Source organism: Octopus sinensis, unplaced genomic scaffold, assembly GCF_006345805.1.
Source record: "Octopus sinensis unplaced genomic scaffold, ASM634580v1 Contig00578, whole genome shotgun sequence".
Lineage (NCBI taxonomy): Eukaryota > Metazoa > Mollusca > Cephalopoda > Octopoda > Octopodidae > Octopus > Octopus sinensis.
The window spans coordinates 1-10,000 of NW_021824084.1; the positions used below are offsets into that span (position 1 = coordinate 1).

At 34.5% G+C, this 10,000-nt stretch overlaps 1 non-coding gene across 1 annotated transcript; it reads right to left on the reverse strand.

The window, feature by feature from the left end:
* Positions 1 to 3,955: 3,955 nt before the first annotated feature.
* LOC115226941 lies at positions 3,956 to 4,079 on the reverse strand. Its single transcript, XR_003883049.1, has one exon. It is a non-coding gene; the product is annotated as a U5 spliceosomal RNA (small nuclear RNA).
* Between the last annotated feature and the right edge of the window lie 5,921 nt (positions 4,080 to 10,000).

A 10,000-nucleotide genomic window follows, 5' to 3' on the forward strand; every position in this document is an offset into this window, starting at 1 on the left:
CTGCCACTGCCACCTACACTACCCTTATTCGCAGCAGTAGCATCCTCCGCCTCCTCATCCTGTTCCCCCTGTTCGGCTCCATCATCATTATCATCATTATCATCATCAGCATAGCAGCAGCAGCATAGTCGTCGTCGTCGTTTTCGTTCAATGTCATCATTATCAGCATTGTTATTCTTCATTGTACTCATTATCATCGTCACCACTACCAAGCGGATAGATAAATAGATAGATAGATACATACATACTACTTATGGTACACACACACTACGTATATATATATATATAATATATTCCTCGCTTTTGTAGATAGATACATACATACATACATACATACATACATACATGCATATATACGTACATACATATATAGTGTGTACACACGTACACACACATAAGCATATATATATAGATATATATATATATATATATATATATATATATATTCCTCGTTTTTGTAGTAGATAGATAGATAGATAGATAGATAGATAGATAGATAGATAGATAGATAGATAGAAAGATATAGAATATATTTCACAATGTCTAAGTGAAATTATTCTAAGACTGTTGGTATATAATTTGGTGGTGATTTATACCCTCCTCGTAACCCCTTTCACTCGTTATAATTACCCACTGCTGCTATCACTGTGAAAAACTTCCAACGTGTCCTTGAATTTCTAGGAGAGTATATGTGTAATTTGAGGGGTAATTTGTCTGCTATTTATTGTAGGTCAAGCGTTGCCCTCTCCTGTTTTTATTGTTATCGCCACTGGAATAATTCTAACAACCAGTGTTTTTTCATTTTGAAAGTCGGATTCTTTTATTCTTTCGTACGTTTCAGCCCCAAGGTTAAGGCCATGTTCGAGCACCGCCAGAAGATATGTGCAATTTTGTGTAATCTGAAGGCGCTTTGTGCGCTGTTTCTAGCAGATCAATCTACTGCTTAAGTTCCCTCTTCATCTTCCTCTCCTCATGTCGTTATGATTACTCAAAGGATTCTCAGTGCGTTCTTCAGTTTCTAAGACTGTATTTTCTCTTGACATCCTTCGCTTGTTTTCAGTCATTGGAGTGCAGCCATGCTAGAGTACCACCTGCAAGGTTGTAATCGAAGAAAATCGAACACCTGTATATAGTTTTGTAAATCTGGCACATATTCTGTCGGTCTCTAATTGACGTAGACGTAAACAAACCGACGCCGGTTATCAAATGGAAGGAGAGAAAAACACAAAGACACGTACATAAATACATACTCGTAGCTGTGTGGTAAGAAGTTTGTTTTTCAGCCACATGGTTCCGGGTTCAGTCCCACTGAGTGGCATCTCCGGCAATGGCATTCTACTATAGCCTTGGGGCAACCAAAGCCTTGTGAGTGGATTCGGAAGACGGAAAACTGAAGGAAGCCCGTTGTGTACATATGTGTATGAGTGTGTGTGTGTGCGTCTTTGTGTATGGGTAAGTCATTTTGTTTGTACTTGTTCCCCACCTCCGCTTGACGTCTGGTGTTGGTGTGTTTGCAGCCACGTAACTTAGCGGTTTCACATAAAGAACGACAGAGTTTCAAGCTTTAAAAGAAAAAAGAAATTGATGAAGGGCCGATTCGTTTGACTTAAGTTTTTCAACGGAGTGCCCCTGCATGGCCGCAGTGTAATAACTTGCAACAAGTAAAAGATAAAAGACACGTATGGCTTCCACACAGTTTCCGTTTCCCAGATTCATTCACAAAGCAGTGATCAGCCTGGGCCAATAATAGAAGAAACTTGCTCAAGGTGCTGCCTCACAGTAGGACTTGAACCCCAAAACACACGTTTGCAAAGCGAGCATCTTAACCACACAACCAAGATTGTATCCGTATGTGTATAGTTTGTAATTTTGTGCAATTTTGAGGGAGATTTGTGCGCTATTTTTAGCTAGTTAAGTGACCACATAGAGAACACCCCCACTCCCAGTTACCCCCACACATGCACTTCGTGGTTCCCACCCCCACCCCCATCCCCGTCTTATCGTTATGGTTACCGCCACAGCTATCATTATGGCGATAATTACGTTTATGTTAGTTATCTCAGGGCAGGTGGTTAATTGACTTCCGTTGCCGCCGAAGACACTTCAACATTATCAGCTCTGACAATAAATAAATAATGTTTACATTATCTCCTTGTTGTTGTATTCTAATTGTTGTTGTTGTTGTTGTTGCTGCTGTTATTCTCTTCGTCAACGTCATCGTTGATGGTCTAGCTCTTTCTCTTTTGGACTAACCAATAAGCCTCTCTCTCTCTCTCTCTCTCTCTCTCTCTCTCTTTGTCTCCCTTTCTCTCAATCTCTCCCTCACACTTCTCTCTTTCTCTGTCTCTCTCTCTGTCTCTCTCTTCTCTCTTTCTTTGTCTCCCTCTCTCGTCTCTCTCTCTCTCTCTACCTACCCCGCTCTTTTTATCTGGTCAATAACTACAACTATGAAGATGAATGGACACCAAAACTTCCCTTTCCTTGATAATGATGGTTAGGATTATGCGATGATGATGGCGACGACGACGACGATGGTGATGAAGACGGATAAGACGATGATGATGATGATGATGGTATTAGTAATAATAATAATAATAATAATAATAATAATAATAATAATAATAATAATAATAGCTTATGTAATCTCAAATTTTAAAACAAACATAATTTTCTTATGGTTTCTTAAACATTCTCTAGAACAACACTATGTACAAAACCAAATATATGGCACCCTAGGCATATCATGAAATTCTAACTTGTTGTCTCTTGAGGTCTCTGGGTGAGACTTGGAGCCAACTTGACCAAATGCAAAGCAAAAATAAAACATAACATAATAATAATAATAATAATAATAATAATAATAATAATAATAATAATTCCTATCATAGTAGGTGCATTAGGCATGATAAAAAAATATTCAGACAAATACATAACAAAAACACCAGGACTTACAAACACATATAACATACAGAAAATTGCACTACTAGGCACTGCACACATCCTACGCAGAACACTTTCCATACAATAACCATCAGAGCATCACAACAAATCACAGCACATACCCAAGGCACACAGAGCTGCGCTCGGTAGTGCAGTGAAATCACGCTATAAAAATAAAACTACTGAATAATAATAATAATAATAATAATAATAATAATAATAATAATAATAATAATAATATAATAATAATAATAATAAAAAGAAGAAGAACAACAACAACAAGAACAACAACAACAAAAATAATAATGTCTTCTATTATAAGCACAAGGCTAGAAACTTGGTGGGAGGGCGCCAGTCGATTAGTACGCAAGTGGTACTTAATTTATCGATTCGAAAGGACAAAAGGCCAAGTCGATCTCGACGGAAATTGAAATCAGATCATAAAGACAGACGAAATATCACCAAGCATTTCGCCCGGCGTGCTAACGATTCTGCCAGCTCGCCGCCTTAAGGACAACAACAACAACAACAACAACAGAAGTAATAATAATGATAATAATAATAATAATAATAATAATAATAATAATAATAATAATAATAATAATAATAATAATAATCCTTTCTACTATTGACACAAGACCTGAAATTTGTGGGGAGGTGGCCAGTCGATTTGATCGACGTCACTTCGAAGCTGGTACTTAATTTATCGACCCCGAAAGGATGAAAGGTAAAGTCGACCTCGGCGGAATTGGAACTCAGAACGTAAAGACAGACGAAATACCACAAGGGGCTAAACACAGAGAGGACAAACAAGGACAGTCAAATGGATTAAGTCGATAATATCGATCCCAGTTTGTAACTGGTACTTTATTTAATCGAACCCGAAAGGATGAATGCAAAGTCGACCTCGGCGGATTTTGAACTCAGAAAGTAGCGGCAGACGAAATACCACCGAATATTTCGCCCGGCGTGCTAACGTCTCTGCCAACTCACCGCCTAATTTTTTATTATTTTCAACTCATGGTTAGATGAGGCTTCAGAAAAACAAGTCTATAGACTCATTAAAATGTTTCTCCCGAGGAAATCCTTAGTAAAAGGCGAAACATTTATCCGCTCGGGGTAACGAGAAACCAGAATCTATGAAAGAATAATTATTTCTAATATATATATATATATATATATTCACCCATAAGGCATTCGTAGGACCAGTGCTATACTAGAAGACATTTTCCAATGTTCCACGGAGACTGATTGTAAAATGAGATTCTTGCCCACACATCCATGCCTTCGCTTATACTCACCTACACCTGATTTAGCAGATATTTCTAGCAGACAATGTAATCCTATAGAAGCTTAATGAAATTACTTTGATTCAAATGCCAGTCTACTTCTCTCTTACTTTCCTTCCTAACACCCTTCCTATCGCTCTCTCTCTCTCTCTTTTCCTAACTCTCTCTCTCTCTCTCTTTTTTTCTAACTCTATCTCTCTCTCTCTTTTCCTAACTCTCTCTCTCTCTCTCTCTCTCTCTCTCTCTCTCTCTTTCTATTTCTCCCTTCTAACTTTCCCCTGTTCCACAAACGAAAAAGTTTTCTCTTCAATTCGGAACAATTTCAAAATCAGTGATGAACTGCAATGTAACACCAGATGGCAGGCATGTGTACTACTAATGCGCAAACAGCATAAACAACAAAATTAAAATGAAAATAAAAACAATAACAAACATGACAACAAAAACAACAACAACAACAATAATAATAATAATAGTAAGAACAATAATAAAAACAATAAGAACAATAAGAACGACTATGATAACATGCACATGAAATTACACACGCGCACACACACATATACATTCATACACACACACAAAATTCTATACAATATTATAAGCATATGTATATAGGCCCATGCATTATATATATATACACACACATATATATATATTATGTATTGTGTATATATGTATGTGTCATATATAAATATATGCGTGTGTGTATATATATATATGTATATATATATATATATATATATATATATATATAATATATTATATATATATATATATATATATATACATGCCACATATATATATAGAAGAAGAAGAAGAAGAAAGAAGAAGAAGAAGAAGAAGAAGAAGAAGAAGAAGAAGAGAAGAAGAAGAAGAAGAAGAAGAAGAAGAAGAAGAAGAAGAAGAAGAAGAAGAAGAAGGTGCAATAATAACAACCCCGGTACTTATTGTTTTAAAATTCTGGACATCATTTGCAGTTCTGTTTAAGATACGAGGACGGAAGTACTCCAACACCGGTTGTTGAGCTGCAGAGGGAGATAAACATAGACACGAAGAAACACACACACAACACACACACGACGTATTCCTTTCAGATTCCGCCGACCAAATACACACACACACACACACACACACACATATATATATATATATATACATATAATCGTAAATACATAGAATTAGGAGCACACACATAGAGACAAACGTGTACACAAGCAGGCACAGGCACACACGCTACACACATACATAGAGATAAGAGCATACACAGACATATAGACACACAGATAAACATATACGTGGACGCCTACATAAAGCAATGCAACTCTACACATACTTATATTCACATAGATATGCTTACACATGCAAACAATGCAAGCAAACACATATACATGCATTTATGAAATAACCGGTGGACTGACAGACAGAAATATGCAATGCGGCAAGTAAAATAGAAAATAAATTCATAAAAGATATGAACGACAAAACTCAATAAACTTCACTAAGAGCATTATTGTAGATACAGTGATAACAATGACAACAATGATGATGCTGACGTCGAGGATAGCGAGTACTGCGATGACGACGGCGATAATAGCAAGAAACTTTAAACAATGCTCTTTCATGATAGTGAAATAAATAAAATATCAACAAAAATAATAACTTTGACGGGCGTAACAATGACTATAGAAGCCAGCCAGCAGTAGCATCACAAACATCACCGCTATCTTTCGCCATAAACAACTGGCATAACATTAATGACAGCAATACTAACAAGAACAAAAACTGCAATGTTTACGAGGTTGAAAAACATTAGCAATGATCTACACAAGACAAGAAGGATAACTACGGCGAAGATTACGATGAAGGGAGATAACAAGAAAATTTAGAGCAGTCAGTAAGGATCTATAAAGAAGATGGAGCAGAAGAAGAAGAAGAAGAAGAAGAAGAAGAAGAAGAAGAAGAAGAAGAAGAAAAAGAAGAAAGGAAGAAGAAAAGAAGAAGAAGAAGAAAAAGAAGAAGAAAAGAAGAAGGAGAAGAAGAAGAAGAAGAAGAAGAAAAGAAGAAGAAGAACAACAACAACAACTAGAAATACAACAGCAGCATATATATATATATATATATCCGATGGGATTCTTTTAGTTTCGGTCAACCAAAATCAGTCGTCGAGCAGTATAGAAAAAGAGATTTGCACAAGCTGTCACGTATTAGGACTGAACTAGAAACCATGTGGTTCGGAAGTAAGCTTTGTACCACGCACTCACTCCTGCGTCTATGGTTGTGTTAAAAAAAATACAAATGGGCGACGCTTTAAACCGCTACACTGTAGGATCGACTCTACGACCGAGGAAACGAAATACTAAAAAAAAAACAAAAAAAAAAACAACTCCGTGTTAATCGCAAGAGAACTTTTAACATATAGCCTTGCCTGTTACAGAAATCTAACAAACAATATTTAATTATATCTCCCATACGTTCTAACTTCAAAAATCATACCAATTCTTCCTAAATACACGACGAAGCAAACCAACAATAAAACTGAACTCAAGATCTAATTATGTGATAGTTTCCAATTCCAATATCACATATATTAGTTGTCCCAAGGCAGTTTCACTAGTACAAGATTAGTCCGCACACAAATATCTTTCCGAGTTCAGCGGACTTCCACTACTCGACATTTACAAGGCATATTGACCAATTAATTTAAACAACTGTTTACATTTACACTCGTAGTATTAAATTTGAACTTTGCTCTTTGCTACATACTTTACCAAGACGCTGTATGTTTCCACTTTGAAATTTCACAGATGCACTTCCTTCAAGCTATTTTTCACCCCTTTGGAGTATCTGTCTATCTGTCTGTCTGTCTGTCTGTCTGTCTGTCTATCAGTACTGCAACAGACGTACATATTGCATATATAAATGGCAGGTGTGGAATATACATGTACACACACAAACACACGCGCACACACATACAAACGCATACATATGTACATATATATATATACATACACAAAAATACATATTCAGGCACACAAACACTGATATATACACAATGAAATAACTGCTTTTATATATGTATATATATATATGTGTGTGTGTGTATAAACATGTGTATGCGCGCATATCTCTCTCCTCTCTCTCTCTCTCTCTCTCTCTCCTCTCTCTAATATATATATATATATATATATATATATATATATATATATATGTGGTGTGTGTGTGTACGTATGTATATATGTAATGTATATGTAATATATATATATATATGTATATTATATATGTATATACCATACATATATATGTATGTGTGTATATAATATATGTTCATGTATATGTATGTTCTTATATATATATCCATATATATCTATGAACATTCCTATATATGAATATATTTGTATATATGTACATGTATATATATATGTATATATATACAAATATACATGCATATATATATATACATATATAAACATATATAATATATATGTATATACAAACACAGCATATGTTTTATTTATATAATCTATATATACATATTTAAACATTATATATATATATATATATATATATATATATACATATATACACGCATATTTATAATTATGAATATCTGATATTTTGAATTCGATATGTATAGAAATGAGCAAAGAAGAACATGCATATGTGTATATATAGGTGTGTGTTTGTGTGAGCGGAAGAAATAATAAAAAAGAAAGAGAAATGGAGAGAGATGCATGTGCTTCTTTTTATGTATGCAAATGTACTTGTCTGATATGCAGATGCACACACACACACACACAGGTGCACACATATATGTCTATATGCAAAAATCAGTCTCGCTATCTTCGTCATTCTCTCTCCCCCTCTCTTTCACTTTATTCATATATACACGAAATATGTGCGTATGTACATACATATATATAACACACACAAACACACACATACGCACACACACACACACACACACACCCACACACAAACACACACACAACACATATATATATATATATATATATATATATATATATATATATGCATGCATATAAAATATGAAATACATATATGATATCAATGGATGTATATTTGTTGTATATATATATATGCATTTGAAGCTAGATACATAACATACATATAAAATATATATATATATGTATATTACATATATAATATATTATATATATATATATAATGTATACATATATATAATATATATTAATATATATATATGTATACACACATATATATATATACATATATACAGACATACATACATACATGCATACATACATACATAGAAAAACATAGATGTATGTACATATATATATATATATATATAGATATATTTTATAAATGTACATACATATGAACATATATCTATATATATATGTGTGTTGTTTGTTTGTTTGTGTTTGTGTGTGAATGTATGTACATATGTTATTCAAGTTCATGTGTATGTGTGTATATGTTGGTGTATAATAAAAGCATGGGAATTGGTACACAGCTGCAAACAAATCGAGATTTTTCATTTTAATTCGATAGCAAATGAATAAATGTATATACGTGTGTATATAAGTATGTGACGTTGATGGTTTTTCGTGGCGTGTAGAAAATCGCACATCGATCGACGTAATTTTTGCTTGGTTTATCATAAATCTTCTACATTCATGCAGTATGAAATGTATGTATGAGTTTGTGTGTGCGTGTATGTGTGTGATTGTGTGTATGTATGCACACACACATACATACATTATATATATATGGCTGATTTTTGAAGTCCAATGGTACCCTACATACATATTTGATTATGAATATTTACAAACATACTTTCACAGTGAAACTCAATATACCCACCTTTATAGATAATACCAAATGTACATTTTCGGATTTTTCATAATTTTATAATGTGATGTAAGTCTTTGGAATAGCAATTGCATGCGGTTGAAGAGAGCTTTAAACCATCTGTTATGTCGATTATACATTGATGTAAGAATAGGTTGTTTTATAAAGCTTGAAACATGTGTACCGCGACATCCTTTGTGCTCTGTTTTTTTAATTTCATTTGATGTATATATATATATATATATATATATGTATACCAGAGTAAGCACATAAATACGAAACAAGGTGGAAAAAATAGTTCTCGAATACCAGAGATAGAGTAATAATGCAGCAAAAAATATCACAAAAACTGTTACTCAGAGTATCACGTTCCCGTTTGTCGGACAGTTTTGTTTCTAAACAATACTGTCCGACGAACGGGAACGTGAAACTCTGAGTAATGGAGTTCTTGTCATATTTTTGCTGCTTTTTAATAAAGTATATATTTATTTTATTTTTATTTTATTTTATTTTATCTAGTTTCAGCTCACGATTTGTGGCATGCTGGGGCACCGCCATTCGGTGTTGCTACATGATTTTACTTCATGAATGCTCTTTAGCAATTGCCATTTGGTGCATGAGAGAGTTCGATGCAGCTGCCCTCATCTGCACCTCCTGCCGTGAAGTCGGTTCATCTGGGACACCTGATAGGAAGAGATCCAGTTTTATTTTAAAGACATCTGCATCCACCCCATGCAGGTCTCTCAGGTCCTTCGGGAGGCTATTGAAGAGATGTGGGCCTCTGAAGACCAGGCTATCACAGTATCTTGTCCTACATCTTGATGGCAAATTTAGTCCTTGGTACTATGCAGTGGCGTCCAGTTCTAGCATTTGTATAACTCTCGATGCCAAAGTTTGGGACAAGTCCTTCTAGGATCTTCCAGATGTATATTATG